At 52.4% G+C, this 15,738-nt stretch overlaps 1 protein-coding gene across 3 annotated transcripts in view; it reads right to left on the minus strand.

The window, feature by feature from the left end:
* Window positions 1-15,738, minus strand: part of SEZ6L (seizure related 6 homolog like) — a 182,276-nt gene that overhangs the window by 97,686 nt on the left and 68,852 nt on the right. The window lies entirely within an intron of this gene.

Below are 15,738 nucleotides of genomic sequence, written 5' to 3' on the forward strand. Positions count from 1 at the left end.
TGGATCATACATTTCATGAGGGCAGGGACCTCACTCGTCTCCAGACCCCCTGCTTCCCCATCCCTTGCTCAGCCAGCCAAGAAGCAAAGTTACTCACAGCAAGGTCGCCTTGCTGCTGTGACCCCGTGGGTGCCTCCCCTTTACCTGCTCTGGAGCTTGCCTTTCAAGGCAAAACTCTATCTCGAAGATCATTACCGTGGAATAGGACATTCGCCCCCAATTCCATCCAAGACTGTCAAGGCTGGAGGGAGACACCAACAATCACTATCCCCCCCTCTCTTGGTCCCATCCCATTTCATCCTTGTATTCTTAACCTAACCTTAGCCCAAAGCTCTCTTCCCTCGCGTTTAGGATAAAAATACAATTTTCTTCTCGCTTCAGCCACTGTGGTTCCATCTCAGGTCAGGAATCTGGAAGCCTTCCGTTTCTGCCCCCTCCATATGCAATCACGGGTTCATTTCCTTGACTTTACCGCCTCCTCCACCCCCATCGGCTCATGCCCAATGGCCCAGGCTGCCCACATTTCTTGTCTGGATGACTACGATAGCCTCTTCCCTGGCTGCTCTCCTTCCAGTGTCTCCCCCCCCGAAAGATTCTCTTTCCATGGCGGCTCTCCTACAATTCAAATATAACCATGTTATTCCTCTGCTTGAAATCCTTCACACCTTACCCTCAGAATCTGGTCTGGCTCCTTCAAACATGGTGGATGAGGCTCTTCAGATGAGTCCGGTATGGCCTCGACCCCCTGCCCCCCTCCCTCCCCCAGAACTCTCAGAATGGAATCATCCAATCACACAGAATCGCATCTAGTTTTCGAGATAGGTGGGGTACAGGCCTAGCGGTTAGGGATCCAGGGCCAACAGGCAGGCTGCCTGGGTTTGGATCCAGCTGTCGGTCTGGTCCTTATTGTGCCTGAGTTTCTTCATTTAAAAAGAGAAAGACAGGGCATCTGGGCGGCTCAGGTCATGATCTCACGGCTCGTGAGTTCGAGCCCCACGTTGCGCTCTGTGCTGACAGCTCCGAGCCTGGAGCCTGCTTCCGATTCTGTCTCCCTCTCGGCCCCTCCCCTGCCCACGCTCTGTGTCTCTTTCAGAAATAAATAGAACATTACAAAAAACAGAAAAACAAAAATATGTAGTTGTGCCCACCTCAGAAGGCTGTCGTAGGGTAAACAAGGTAATTCGCACCAAGGTCTTAACACGGAGCCTCTTTTATTACCATTAAAGGTGCCGGGCTACCTGCCTCGGTTCACACTGGTGCTTTGCCCATTCTTCATCTGGTGAATCGCGAACTCCTCGTCAGCTGCTGGTTTGGGCGGCACCTCTTCCAGGAAGGCTTCTTGGATTCTTGGGCTGGGTTAATGACTCCCTGCTCCCTGCTCACTTTTCACACCGTCCTGTAAACATCTGTGCATCTTGACACATGCCATGTGAATTGGGGGATGCGTCTTCCCTCTTTCCAGCCTCAGCACCTGGCGTGGTGCCTGGCATTGGGGGACACCCTCAGGTAGCATCTGTTGAGTGAGTGGATATATGAGCATCTTCTCTCCTATGAGCCTGTGTGTATTTCAAGGTAAAGGCGATGCCTTCTTTCCTGGCCCCCCTCTTACAGCTCTCCACCCAGACCTGGGCAGAGTAGAGTGGATACTCACAAAAGACTTCTTAGCTCGACTGAATTGAAAATGACAGACTCATTCGGGGAGTCGTCGCGTGGCCATCTTGATGGGGGGAGAGGGCGGCTGGCTGGCAGGAGCACGCTGATAAAGGCAGCCAGAGTTGGTATAAGCCATTTATTCTCCTGAAAGAACTGAAGCTAATCTTTCACGAGCAGTCTGGTCGGATTCCCGTTTCTAATACAGATGCTATCAGGGTCTTAGATGTGATAAACTCCCCGGGGTTTCTATAAGACTCCGAACGCGGTCTGGAGTCAAATGCCTGTTCTCCTCCAACTTCCATGCAGCTGCCTCCAGATCCATGAGCTACAGACACTCGACTGCAGGGAAGAGCCGGTCTCCCAGCATGCCCGAGTCAGGGAGCCCGGGGAATCTTCTGCACCACCTGCGCGCGCTCACCGGGACGGCCTCTCATCAGGCCTCAGTTGGAGGACCCACATCGCCCCCTCAGAGGGCTTCCTCGAGCCACCTTAAGTTAAGAAAGTCTTGGGGCGCCTGGGTGGCGCAGTCGGTTGAGCGTCCGACTTCAGCCAGGTCACGATCTCGCGGTCTGTGAGTTCGAGCCCCGCGTCGGGCTCTGGGCTGATGGCTCGGAGCCTGGAGCCTGTTTCCGATTCTGTGTCTCCCTCTCTCTCTGCCCCTCCCCCGTTCATGCTCTGTCTCTCTCTGTCCCAAAAAATAAATAAACGTTGAAAAAAAAAAAAAAAAAGAAAAAAAGTCTTCCTCCATTTCCTGACGTCCTTGTTCACGGTGAGCTCCATGAGAGCGCCAACCATCTGCGTCCCGTCCACCTTTCTACGCTTTCTTGCCAACATCCTACTTTGCACATGAGAAATCCTCGGTACATATTTAGGGGACAAATTACTGGGTAGGAAGTAGGAGTGCTGGGGCGCCTGGGGGGCTCTGACGGTTGAGCGTTCGACTTCCGCTCAGGTCATGATCTGTGGTTCATGGGTTCGAGCCCCGCGTTGGGCTCTGTGCTGATGTGGGTTAAGCGTCCAACTTCGGCTCAGGTCATGATCTCGCAGTCCCTGAGTTTGAGCCCCACGTCGGGCTCTGTGCTGACGGCTCAGAGCCTGGAACCTGCTTCGGATTCTGTGCCTCCTTCTCTCTCTGCCCCTCCCCTCTCATGCTCTGTCTCTGTCTCTCAAAAATAAATAATCGTTAAAAAAAATTTACAAAAGAAAAAAAGAAAGAAGTAGGAATGCTGTGGGACCCTGGGAAATCATTTCTCTTTTCTGGCTTGTTTCCTCTCCTGGAATGTGAGAGAGTCGAATGGGATTTTGTAGGGATCCTTCTGGGTCCACGGTCTATAAATTTACAGGAATGAGACTGGGGAGAAGGCATTTCATATTGGGTGCTGCTCTTCTAAGCCCTGCTAGGTGTACCCGCCCAGGTCGGGCACTGACCTGGGCACTGTCGGCATCCAGGCTGGATAATTCTTCCTGGTAGAAGTGGTCCAGTCCATTGCAGGATTCTGAACAGGTTCCCAGGCCTCTCTCTCCACTAGATTCCGATAGCAGCCCTAACCCAGGTTGGGACAACCAAAAATGTCTCTGGATGCTGCATAGTGCCTCGGGGAGCAGGTCCCCATCCTCATGGGGAACCCCTGGCCTGGATGGAGGGGTCCTTGGTAATCATGCTAAGGAGTCTGGACTTTGTCCTTCTCTGCATCAACCAGAACCTTCTCTGCTGCGTAGGAACACGGTTCCCCTTGAAGGACCCTCAGCCCTAGTGAGTCTCAGACTGATCCAGTGTCAGAATTGCCTGGGAGGATTTCTTAAGTTGCAGCCCCACCCCAGAGTTTCTGATTCAGCAGTCTGAGGAGCCGAGATGCTGCGTTTTTCTTGTCTTTTCTTTTTTTTGATGTTTATTTATTTTTGAGAGAGTCGGAGCACGAGTGGGGGAGGGGCAGAGAGACAGCGAGACACAGAATCGGAAGAAGGCTCCAGGCTCTGAGCCGTCAGCCCAGAGACCGACGCGAGGCTCGAACCCACAAACCGTGAGATCGTGACCTGAGTGGAAGTCAGACGCTGGACCGACTGAGCCCCCCAGGTGCCCTGAGATTCTGCATTTCTTTTTTTTTTAATTTTTTTTTAACGTTTATTTATTTTTGAGACAGAGAGAGACAGAGCATGAACGGGGGAGGGGCAGAGAGAGAGGGAGACACAGAATCGGAAGCAGGCTCCAGGCTCTGAGCCATCAGCCCAGAGCCCGACGCGGGGCTCTAACTCCTGGACCGCGAGATCGTGACCTGAGCTGAAGTCGGACGCTTAACCGACCGAGCCCCCCAGGCGCCCCGAGATTCTGCATTTCTAAACAAGGTCCCGGTGATGCCAATGCTGCTGGTCCAGGGACCAGACTGCGAGAACCGGTCTTCTGTGGCTGCGGTTCCCAGTCCTGGCAGTGCCCGAGAGTCCCTGTGCCCAGGCCGCACCCTGTCAGATCCGCATCTTTGGGGGTGGCGCTGAGTATTTGTGTTTCTGGAGACCCCGGGGATTCCACTGTGCAGACAAGCCCGAGCCCTTCTACAGCACAGAGCAAGCCCTGAGCCCCTCTGCCACGTGTTCTGCATTGTGTTCATTCGAAACGAGTCCTTCGACCATTTTGGCCACCGGAAATGCTGGAATGGAGGAAACCGGAGTTTTGTTCATGTGTTGGCTTCCTCCTCCCTCAGCTGGCCTCTCATCCACCTGTTTTATTCACTTGTTGGCTTCTGTCCTTGGCCACGTATGCCTCTGTTGGTTTATTCTTCCGTGCATACCTCCCTTCTGCCCCTCGATGCCACCTGCTTATCTCTTTCCCACCCTTCACCTACTGTCTCCAATGGTTCCCCCCCCTTTTTTTTTTTTTTTTTTTTTTACCTATTTGCCCTTTCTCCTCGTCATTCTTATCTTTGCTCAGTTATCTTCCTGTCTTGCTGTGTGAGCAGGGAAGGGTGGGGAAGAATGACTAAGACAGTACGCCTTTGCCCAAGGAGTTCTCTCCCTTCCTGATTCCTCTGCTCCTTCCCATCCCATCCTAATCCTTCCTGAGACCTCAGCTTCCCCTGGATCACTTCCTGGATCTCCCAGAGGAGCTCAAAATCCCCTCACGTGCTTTTGCAACACTACAATGCTCACGGATGTAGTTTTACAATGATTTTTAAGTTACACAGTTACTATTTGTCTGCTGGACTGTGTGCTCCATGAGGGCAGAGGCCCTGTCTATTTTGCTCTCATTGGATCCCAGCGTCCAGTACGGTCTTGACCCTGCGGTCAATGAATACAGCCTCTGCCACAGGTCACCCTCCCCTATCTGCCTCTGGCAAGGTCCTTTGTGTGGACACGGAAGTAACACCAGCCAGGACTCTCTTCTCAGCAACTGTGGGCCCAGATGGGCTGTGTTTACCTAGAAATGATGGAAACAGCCCTAATCCCCACTATCTTGGCAAAAGTTACTCTCAGACGCCAACGGTGATTTCTCAGGCTGGCCTCAAATGCTGCCACCTCTCGACCCAGGCTGACAAAACCCACAGAAAGTCCTTCTCTTCCTTGTACTGGGGGACAAGGAGGTTGATGTTGGCCATTGTCTTCATCCGGGGCACCTCTCGGGCTTTGAGATCCCAGCTATCTGACATGTGCACATGAAGGGAGATTCTTGTTTCTCTCGGAGCCACCAAGGCCCCTGCATGGGAGACAGCTCCCAGGGACAGGGACGAACACAGACTTCCTGAAGCATGAATAAGGCTCAGCGGGGGGAGCAAAGGGCAAGTGTGTAAATGCAGATGCTTGAGCCTTAGGGGAATGATGCCTTACATGCTTTTGCATCCCTAGGCCAGGGGGAACCAGGCAGTGAGAGAGAATTCTAAAGTGTGTTTTAAAACCGATCTGCACGGTGTGCACCCCAGGCTGGCTCCATAGGAGGGCTCTCAGCCAGCTTGCAAGTTAACTGCGGGAAGCAGAAGCCTTGGCTCTCTTACCGGCAATGAGCTGGGAGGACCAGGTAACAGAATTCTGAGGACAGGAAAACAGCCCACAAATACATGCCTGGAGACACCCAGCCACTGACAAAGAGCCTCGCAGAATGTCCCTTTGACCTGCTGGCTGTCCACTCTCTTAGCTTGCTGGGCGCTTTTTCCAGCATTCCAGACTTTCTGCAGTATGACTCCTGCCCCCGAGATGGGACAGACGCTCAACTCTTCCTACCTGCTGCCGTTTGGGGGTGGGGGGAATTAATGGAGAGGCCACCATGTTTGGAGTGTTACCGCGTGTTCAGCACTGTGAGGAGCTTCATCCCCTGTGTTGGTTTTATTGGACCTTCCTCTCTCCGTCCTTCCTTCTCCCCTTCCTTTTTTTTTTTTTTTTTTTTTTTTTTTTTTTTTTTGCCCTAGCTATACTCAAGGAGCATCCTTATGCAACAGCTTCTGCTGTGATCGAATCCACTCCTAAGCACAAATTCCCTGGAATGAAATTCCCTGGTCAAAGGGCACGGAGATTTTTATAGCTCTTGCTGCACAAAATCGCCATACTGATATCCTAAGGGGTCTTTCCAGTTACGAAACATCCGAGCTAACCAATGTTACAGTAACCTTGCCAGCATCCATTGTTATCGTTTAAGTGTTTTAAGCTAATGTAGTCAGTGTAATGTGGTTTCCCCCCAGGATACTTTTAGGTGCATTTTACTTGACCTCTGTGAAGGATGCACATTCCCCGTAAACCTTCCACCCAGTGGCGTACGTTGCTGGACGTTTTCATTACGCGCTCAGTCCGTTCGTATTTTGTGGTGCACGTCTTTAGAGTTGCAACTTGGCATTCCTTGATACGCTTGCTTATCATGTTTTAAAGTTTTCATTATTACTTACCCTTGCGGCCTCTTAATATAGTTTTTCTATGAAAATTTAATCCTTGCAGAGAGATTATATATATCTCTTTACGTACCGTATGTAGATCGGTGCTTTATACACACACAGGAACTCAAGAGACAATTTTTGTCCCCTTGGGGAAAATACGGCCCTCACGAGAATGCGTACAATAAGCTAAATTCAACTACACGGTTCCACTAAGTCATCATGAACTAATGATCACGAACTAAACAACAATCCAGCTAAATAAATAAAGGAAATTCAACAAATATTTTCTGGGCACCTACTGTGTATAAGCAATGAGATAGTCACTGTGGACTCAGAAATGGAGAAATCAAGGGCTCTACTGCCTTTTTTAAAAATGTTCACATATTTTGAGAGAGAGAGAGAGGGGAGGGGCAGAGAGAGAGGGACAGAGAAAGAATCCCAAGCAGGCTCCACACTCGGCATGGAGCCTGATGTGGGGCTCGACCCCATGACCGCGAGATCATGACCTGAGTTGAAATCCAGAGTCGGAAGCTTAACCAAAGGAGCTACCCAGGCGTCCCTCTATTACCATTTTTAATGCAAATTGACGAGAACTGTTGAGAGAGGGCATTGCAAGTGGGAGGTGGGAGGGACTGCCCCGAAAGGTCTAGGGACCGTAAAAGCAAACAAACAAAAACCCAAACGGACAACACCAATAGCCTCAGTCACGACAGCAAAGCAAGAGACAGGTCTGTGGGCTGATGTGTTTTGCCCAGAAGTTGGACCAAGCATCACACAGCAGGCGTCCTCCTGGTACAGGAGGCTGGGCAGCCTGGTGGTCAACGAGGGGCTGAACTGCAGAAGGACCTGCTTCAAACCCTGGCTTATGATTTCCTTGCTGTACATTACAGCCAGCCACACGATCCGGGCCAGCCACGCGATCCAGGCCAGCCACGTGAACTTAAGATTCCGTATCTGGAAAATAGGGGCAGATAATCAGACCCAACTCTCCTGGTAGGTGTGAGGGTTAAATGAGAGACTGCTCTCTAAACTCTTAGCATGGTGTCTGACCCAGAATTAGGGGTCCAAAATCATTTGCTAATATTACTAATATCACTCTTTGTTAATTCCGAGAACGTTGTCGGCAGGCCATCAGATGTTTGGGGTGAGGACTGGTCCTGCCACGAGCTTTTTTCAAGGGTCTAAGGGAGAATGTGACCTTCAGATGCAAAACCAAAAATAAGCACATATGTCACTAAAACACTCAATTACCCCCTTTCCAGGGTCCCTTTCTCTCCAGTCTTTTTCTTGTTTTGGTTTTTTCCCCCTCTACCCTGTTTCTTTTTTTTTTTTTTAATTTGTTTTTTCATTTATTTTTGAGAGAGAAAGAGAGAGTGAGCGAGACAGTGTTGAGTGGGGGAGGGACAGAGAGGGAGACACAGAATCCCAAGCAGGCTCCAGGCTCCGAGCTGTCATCACAGAGCCTGACGCGGGGCTCGAACTCACCGTGAGATCATGACCTGAGCCGGAGTCAGACGCTTAACCGACTGAGCCCCCCAGGCACCCCCTCTACCCCATGCTTCCTAAACATCAGCATGCACATGAGTCACTGGAGGATTTTTCTAAAATGCTGATTCTGAATCAATAGGTCTGGGATGGGGTCCAAGATTCTGCATTTCTGACTAGTTCCCAAGGGTTGCTGTGGCTGTTGGCCTGCAGACCATCCTTGCAGCGACGCTGCTCCAGTGGGTTTTAATGGGGCTGGGCGATCTCGGGATGCTACAGGCATCCAGGGAGAGGAACAGGGAGATGGACAGCAGATCCTGAATTGCCACCGGGGGCACAAGAGACTGCACACAGGCAAACCCCTTTACTAAAACAGGCAAGGTCTGAACGTGTACTGGAGACAGATGCCCGGCCCACCCTGCCTTGGGGCTGCAAGTCTCCCTGGCCCTGGGGTGAAGCCTTCCACTCCACAAACACCACTGAGCAGTCCCTGTAATGACAGCCCCTCTTCAGAGGGCACTGACTTCCTGCAGGTGCTTTGCTGCCTTAACAAGGATCTACCCAGCAGCCCTGAGATCAGTCAACAGTTGTCACCTGCCCCCCCCCCATTTTATAGTAGAAGAAATTGAGGCTTGGGAGGGTGAAGGGTGTGGACCCAAAGTCTAAGTGGTAGAAAAGGCAGACGTAGGATTTGATTACAGAGCCAACCCCAAGCCTTTCCCCGTTCCCACCTCAAGTGCCCCCACCCGTGATGCCTGACTCCCAGTGACGGTGCCTGGCTCCCAATGACTGCCCTAAGATCTTCACAAGCCCTGGGATGGCCTTTGGGGATGCTAAGTAAGAAATGCAATGGCATAGGTAGGGTTCACGGGCCACCTAGCGGGGGTGGAGGGGTGGGGGGGGGCGACCTTACAGAGAAAGCTTCTGCCTCCAGCCTATTTGCAAACGTGCATCAGGATCCATTCTGCGGGGCTCTTGTCTCAAAACCAGATTGTTCTGCAATGTGCTCGCCAACATGGAGTAAAATGTTGTCATTTCACGCAAGATCAACCGAACCTTTGCTTTTCAACTCCATAAACCCCACCCCCAGTTCCCACCATCCCATCCCCTTGGTAGAACCAGGAGGCAAGCTGCTTCTCCAGAGGGGGCTTGAGACCCAGGAGGTCAGAGTCAGACCTGTCCCACATCCAGATCCCAGATCAAGTGCCTGATAGCTGTGCAACCTTGGGTGAGTTACTTTACCTCTCTGAGCCTCACTTTCTCAACTGTGAAAAAGAGGGAATTACAGCAATCTAAATACCAAGGGCCAATCCCACCTACTAAGGATGTGTGCGCAGGGCACTGTGCTTCCTCAGTTTACCCTCATTATGATTCTAGGAGGCAGGGATGTCACCATCCCCATTTTAGACGTGAGGACACACGTGGCTAAGGGAGGTAATATAGTGACGTCGTCAAGGCCTCTGTCCGGCTACTGCAGTTTGATCTTGCAGTTCACTGCAATCCCGCGAACGTGCAGGGAACCCCCTGTCCAGGCTGGCGCCCCGGGGTGGAGGCACAGACTGAGCTCCGGTCTTCCTGGCAATAATCACGCCTCGGATAAACCTCATTGGCTAGGACGCTGCCACTGTGCAAAGCTGGAGCTCTGGTCTTCTTGACCAGAGTCGCGTGCCCAGGCGTGCTGGTCTGGAGGCCGTTTGTCTGCCTGGCCCCCTTCTAGAAGCTCTGTGTGGAGCAGCTCACAGAACCCGCCCAGGCGTATGTGAGCTCTATACTCCATTTCCCCCATTTTATGGGAAACCGAGGCCTGGAGAGGGTGCATTCGTTTCCCGTTGCTCCTCTAACGGATTACCACCAACTGAGACGTTCAGAAGAATAGAAGTGCATTCTGTAGTTCCAGAGGCCAGAGGCCCAAGATCAAGGTGTCAGCAGGGCCGTGCTCCTCCTGAAGCATCGGCTCTAGGGGAGATCTCTCCTTGTCTCTGCTACTGCCTGGCAAACCCTGGCATTCCTTGGCTTCTTGCAGCTGCCTGGCTCTGGTCCCTGTCCCCTGCCACACGGTGATCTTCCCTGGGTGCGTCTCCTGCATCTACACATCCTTCTTATGAGGCCACCGGTCTGTAGGGCCCACCCTAATCCACCATGACCTCCTCTTAACCAGTCACCGCTGCAAAGACCCTGTTTGCAAACGAGGTCACCTTCTGAGGTTCCGGGTAGACGTGAATTTGTGAGGCGGCGGTGGGGGGGGGGGGAGGGGTACCAACCCAGGAGAGGGGAGCCGTGAGTCGTTCGAGGAGGCTGCAAAGCTCCGACCTGGACACAGATCTGGAAACGTGGCTTCTATTACCGCCCCCGTTTGTCTGACGGGAAAATCGAGACCCAGATGGTGTCCTGGGGAAATGCAGGGGAAAATGGGTCGGAGGTTCCAAAGCGCTGTGCTAAGGAAGGGGGTTAGTAATAACCCTAATGAAGAGTAGGACCAATAATGCTAATAGTCGCTACCCACTACAGATCCAATTCTGTGCCATCAACATTTCCAGGCGTGGCGCTAAGTACTCAACAAATATCATCTCATTTAATTCAATTAGCGGCAGCAGCCCAGGAGAAATGTTGTGGGATTAAGTGGCCCTGTTGGGAGAAGCAGCGCTAGCAGCCTTGAAACTTCGTGTGATGCTCTTGTGTCCTGCAAATGTTTTTGTCTCCCTTTGGTGAGCACAAGGGAAGACGAGGACTGGAGCCTTGAGGGGGGTGGAAAGTGGTCTTCCCGCGAGAGGGACCAGGGCTTTTCAAGGGCTGCCTGGGAGCCTGCAGCCCAGTTCCAGAAAAACGGCTTTGCCTCCTCTCTCTCTCTCTCTCCCAGGTTTTCTGGTACTTCTCCAGATTTTTTGCTGGTGGGGGTTGGGCTCCAAAGGCAACGGGACCCTCTCCCCTCCCTCTTTCTTCCTTCCCACAAAGAGGAGTGTTTGCCATGTGTCAAATACCCAGGCTGACTTGTCCGGTTAGGGTTTGGAATACAGCCGGGAGCCAAACCTGGCCCCGGTGAGGGTGCTTTTCAACAGAAGGCGGCACATAGCTTACAAGGGTCTGGTTCATGACAGGACGTGAGGGCCCTCTGGGCAGAGGTGGGCGCAGAGCCCAGACCTGGTGTGGGAACTGAGACAGGAGATTTTGGGGTCAATTATTAAGACTAAGGGAAATGAACACTTAAGGGATTACCTTGCCCTAAGAGGTCTCGTCGCCCTCGAGCAATCCTGTCTTGACGTCTGTTTAATACGGCATGTGATTTCCATTAACAATTTCCATCTAACTGTGTCTCGAGCAGGGAAGATAAAAGGGCAGCGTGTCGCCGGCTTCGGTAAGAGGGCTGTGCGCGCTCAGCAAAGGGGAGCATGTGCAGGACTCATAATCTGTGCCCTCTGCAGCAGGGATCACCGGTCCAGGGCTTCTGATAAGAGTGCTAATAACAGCAATAATGACGGCAGCGACGGCAGCAGCAAAGCAACAATGATCCGGGCGAAGTGGGCGGCGTGCACGGGGAGGGAGCCGGCACCCCCGTGTGGCACATACAGGGCGCGAGCAGGGAAGTGACTCTCTCAAGATGACACTCCAGCCAGTGGCGAGAGGACCGGGTGTCCTGGCAACAGGCCGGCACCTTTAAAAATGCCAAAGAAGAACAGCCGACCGCTGGCATTTACCTGCCTTCCCCGGGCTGGCCATGGTGGAGGGAGCTCGGCCGTCAGGGTTGCAAGTCACGGCAAGACCCCTGAAAGGGGCACCGGCAGCCCATTTTCCAGGGGGCCTGAGCCCCCGTGGGGGAGGAGGTAACCCAGAGGGGAAGGCTGGGCTTCGGTGAGTCTCCTCCCGGAGGAGGCAGGAGTTATCCTGCAGGAAGCAGGGACCAGGGCTTTTCAAGGGCTGCCTGGGAGCCTGCAGCCCAGTTCCAGAAAAACGGCTTTGCCTTCTCTCTCTCTCTCTCTCTCTCTCTCTCTCTCTCTTTCCTTCCAAGCCTGCTGCATCTCAGCCTTTCTAACGTCAGGCTTTCAGCTGCCAGGGATTCAGGCTTCAAGGTCCGTGGGAATGGTGCCTGGGGAATTCGCAGAGCTACCTTATCTACGGGCAAGCAAAGGTTGCCATGGAAACCCTTCATCCCTTCCCAGACCTGCAGCCCATTCTCCCCTGGCACTCCATCCCCCGTCTCCCGCCACACTGGGGCCGGGCTGACCAGGCAGGGTGCCCCTGCACCGCTTCCTGTGGGTGCAAACCCGCCTCCTCAAACCCACCCTCCACGTGCTGCTCAAATGATTATCCCTTGTCTGGTTCAGCATGTTACTCCATTGCTTAGAACTCGCCGTGGCTCCCCAGTGCCGGACAGAGCAAGCACGGACTATGGTGGTATAAAAGATTTTTTTCTTCTCCATATCCCAGCTGTACACGAGCGTTAAAATCCCACCAGTCCGTGGGTTCCAAGAGGGGCCAGGAGCCAGGATGGCCAGGGGCCATCCTTTTCTGGTGCCTGGCACAGCTCCTGGCCCCCAGCAGGCACTCAGGAAGCAAACCTGCAGAGCAGAGAAGAAAGAATGGAAAGCCCCAGCCTCTACACTCAGCAGACCCTCTTCTTCCGCTGCCCACGAGGCAGACTGAAGTTCGACATCCTTCCTCAAGGCTCCTCCTCCAAAACCAGGCAGGTCCACCCTGCAGCTCTTTCTGCCAAAATTGCACGCATCCTGGGAAGGCTCAGCTCAGCCACCGCCTCCTCCAGTGAGACTTCCCAGATGCCCCATTTAGAATCAATGCGTCTCTATTCTAGAGCTCACTGTGGCGAGGCGTGTGCACCCAGAACGAATCTCCCTCTCCTCTGTTTAAGGGCTTTGCATTTTGGGAGCCTGCCTTCTTCATCTCTCGGCACCCACCCCCCCCCCCCCCCCGCCCCGTGGCCAGAACCTAACACCACAATGTGCTCAGAAGTCAAGTTCATTTGCATCAAAGGCCATTGTGATTTGGGTTCACAGCTGCGTGCACTTTTAATGGGCTGCTCTGATGATTTTTCTTTTCTTGGGTGGGGGGGGGGTTAATGGGTTGACTGGACCAAGTCCTCTGATGAATTTCAGTGCCCTCCCCTCTTCTCGTAGTTGTTCTGTTCCCATATAATCTGTTCTCCATGCATCAGCAAGCAAATCCATATAAAACCCAAACCATAACAAGGTCAAGCCATTGTGCGAAATCCTCCAATGACTTCCTTCTCATTCCCCACCTTGGTCTCTAACAGGATGGGCTGCCTTATGTGGCTGATTTGGGCAAGCGGCCCCCACCCCTCCGGGTCCTGGTGACGTCCGTGAAGGCACCTGTATCCCTTCTTCCCTCCCAACCCCCGCAAAGAAGTCAGTTTTCCATGACCCTCTTAGGTATGCATGATGGCCGCAGTCAGCGTGCACCAAATCCCTTAGCACACGATTAATCACGGCATCACATTTTTAATAACCTCAAGGATGCCGGGCTTATCTCCCGTGCCTCCCATGCGCCGAGAACCGTGGCACTCGAGCCTGTGACGTCGACAAGGAGTAACGCCAGCCTGTGGCGGGAGGCAGAGGGGTTCCTCTTCAAATAAGATGGGAGCGCAAAAGCCCAAAAAGCTATTTTTAAGGGAGCTCTAGAAGTGTTTGTTTTTAAAATATCGTGAAATGGTTATTACCAACCTTTTTTTTTTTTTTTCCCCTCCTGCCTTCTTTCCAAACAGGTGCAGTGAGATTAGTGGTAATTTAAAAAGCAGGATTGCCTCTGTGTCAATTTCTTGCTAATGAGCAAAACATGCCATGTAATTGCTATGTATTGAAGGAGGCAACAATACATTTTCGGCGGCTGTTTAATATGCCGGGGCTCGGTGGAGCAGGTGTTCTGAGACTCGCTTTCCAAGACAGAGGAGTCAAGCCCAGAACAAGAAGGTGACGCTTCCCTTTCTTTCTCCTGCATCCAGGACAGGGCCCCATGGAGGGCAGAAGGCAAAGACAGGTGCCTGTGTCTGTGCTAGATTCTGGGAGGCAGAGCGGATGGGGGGCCTGGAAACTGGCTGGGGCAGCAATGGGAGGGCAGAGCGTCCCCTTCTCTTTACCATACGAGGAGCCAATCTCTCCGTAACAAGGTCTTACGTTTTGCCGGGACTTGCAGTGAGCCAGAGAGGTCCCCTGCTGGCTCTGTGATACTCACAATATGACCCCAGCCTCTCTGAATGTCAGCCTCATCATCTCTCAAATGGGGATAATAATACCCACACGTCCCGTGGGGGATGAAATGAATGAACGAATAGGCCTGGATGCTTTCCTTTAAAGCGTCCACACGGCTGGTTCCCTTACAGGGGTGCCTGGACACCTGCCCCAGGTCTCCCTCCTCTCTCTGAATGTAGTAAGGCCATTTATGCCAGGGAATCAGTGACAAGGACATCAGACATCACCATCTCCATGAGGCCTTCCTCGACCACCTCCGATTTCCATGAGGGCAAGAATTTGTGGCCTGTGTTTTTTCCTCACAGGTGAATTCCAAGTGCTTAAGACAGTGCCTGGCACATAATAAGCCCTCAGTTAATGGAGAATGAATGATGCGTATGGAATACCTAAACTAGTGCCTGTGACACAGCAGTAGCTCAGTAAGTGGCAGCATATACATTACTATCTTTTTTTAAGTTTATTTATTTACTTTGAGGAAGAGAGGGAGAGAGAAATTCCAAGCAGGCTCTGCAATGCTGGCACAGAGCCCGATGAGGAGCGTGAACTCTCAAACCCGTGAGATCACGACTGAACCGAAATCAAGAACTGAGCCATTCAGGTGCCCCTAAATTATTGCTGAAATCGCTCCAAGCAAAGTGTTTCCACATTGAGTAAAGTATCGGCTGTCTGCCAGGCAGAGGACCAGATGCTTTTAAAGGCATTATCCTCTCACTTTCCCCAACAACCAAGCAAGGCAGGTACTATCGTCATGTCCCTTGGATGGAGCCCCAGGAGGCTAGCTTGGGGCTGGCAAAGGTTAGGGAAGGAAGACAATGACCTCGTAATGAATGGCTTCCTGCTTGGATCCACATGTAACAACCCAAGGTCACGCTAGGACTTTGAGGATACATCTTTCCAGTGTGGAAAGTGACAAGAGAGAGGCTTTATGAGCCCAGTGGCTCAGAGAGTCCGAACATCTCGATGGTTCCATGTGGATAAGGCACCAGAGTGGGAAAATTGCCCTTTGTATTTAAAGAAGAGGCATCGCATGGGGCTGGAAGGATTGGGGCTCTGGGGTCTGGATATCATGTTGAATTGCCCCCCTGAGGGTGGAGGGGCTCTAAGGCCCAGGGAAGGAACCTGAGCTTCAGAGTCTGGGGGGCTTGGGTTCAAGTCTGAACCCCACTTCTCACAAGCCTCAGTTTCTTCTCTACACCATGAGGATCACTACAATCCCCCTCCAGGGATTTGATGGATGATTTGAAAAAAACATGGAAGAAACAGGGGCAGAAGCCTGCCTGGTGGTGCAAAGAAAGCGCCCCAACGGGTTGTCAGTCACCCAGCCAGTCCTGGTTGACCACCTACTATGTGCAAGATGCACACTATGCATGTTCTGGGCACGGGAGGCGGGGGGGGGGGCTCCAGTTTGAGAAATCCCTCTGGACTTTCTGTAGTTTCCCCACTAGCAGTTGAAACATTGTGTCTTGTCATTTTGAGAGGCAGGGCACTAGTCTTTAGCAACAGAGGTCTGGGTCAGGCGGGACTGGTCTGCTTCT

Source organism: Leopardus geoffroyi, chromosome D3 (assembly GCF_018350155.1).
Source record: "Leopardus geoffroyi isolate Oge1 chromosome D3, O.geoffroyi_Oge1_pat1.0, whole genome shotgun sequence".
NCBI classification, from domain to species: domain Eukaryota; kingdom Metazoa; phylum Chordata; class Mammalia; order Carnivora; family Felidae; genus Leopardus; species Leopardus geoffroyi.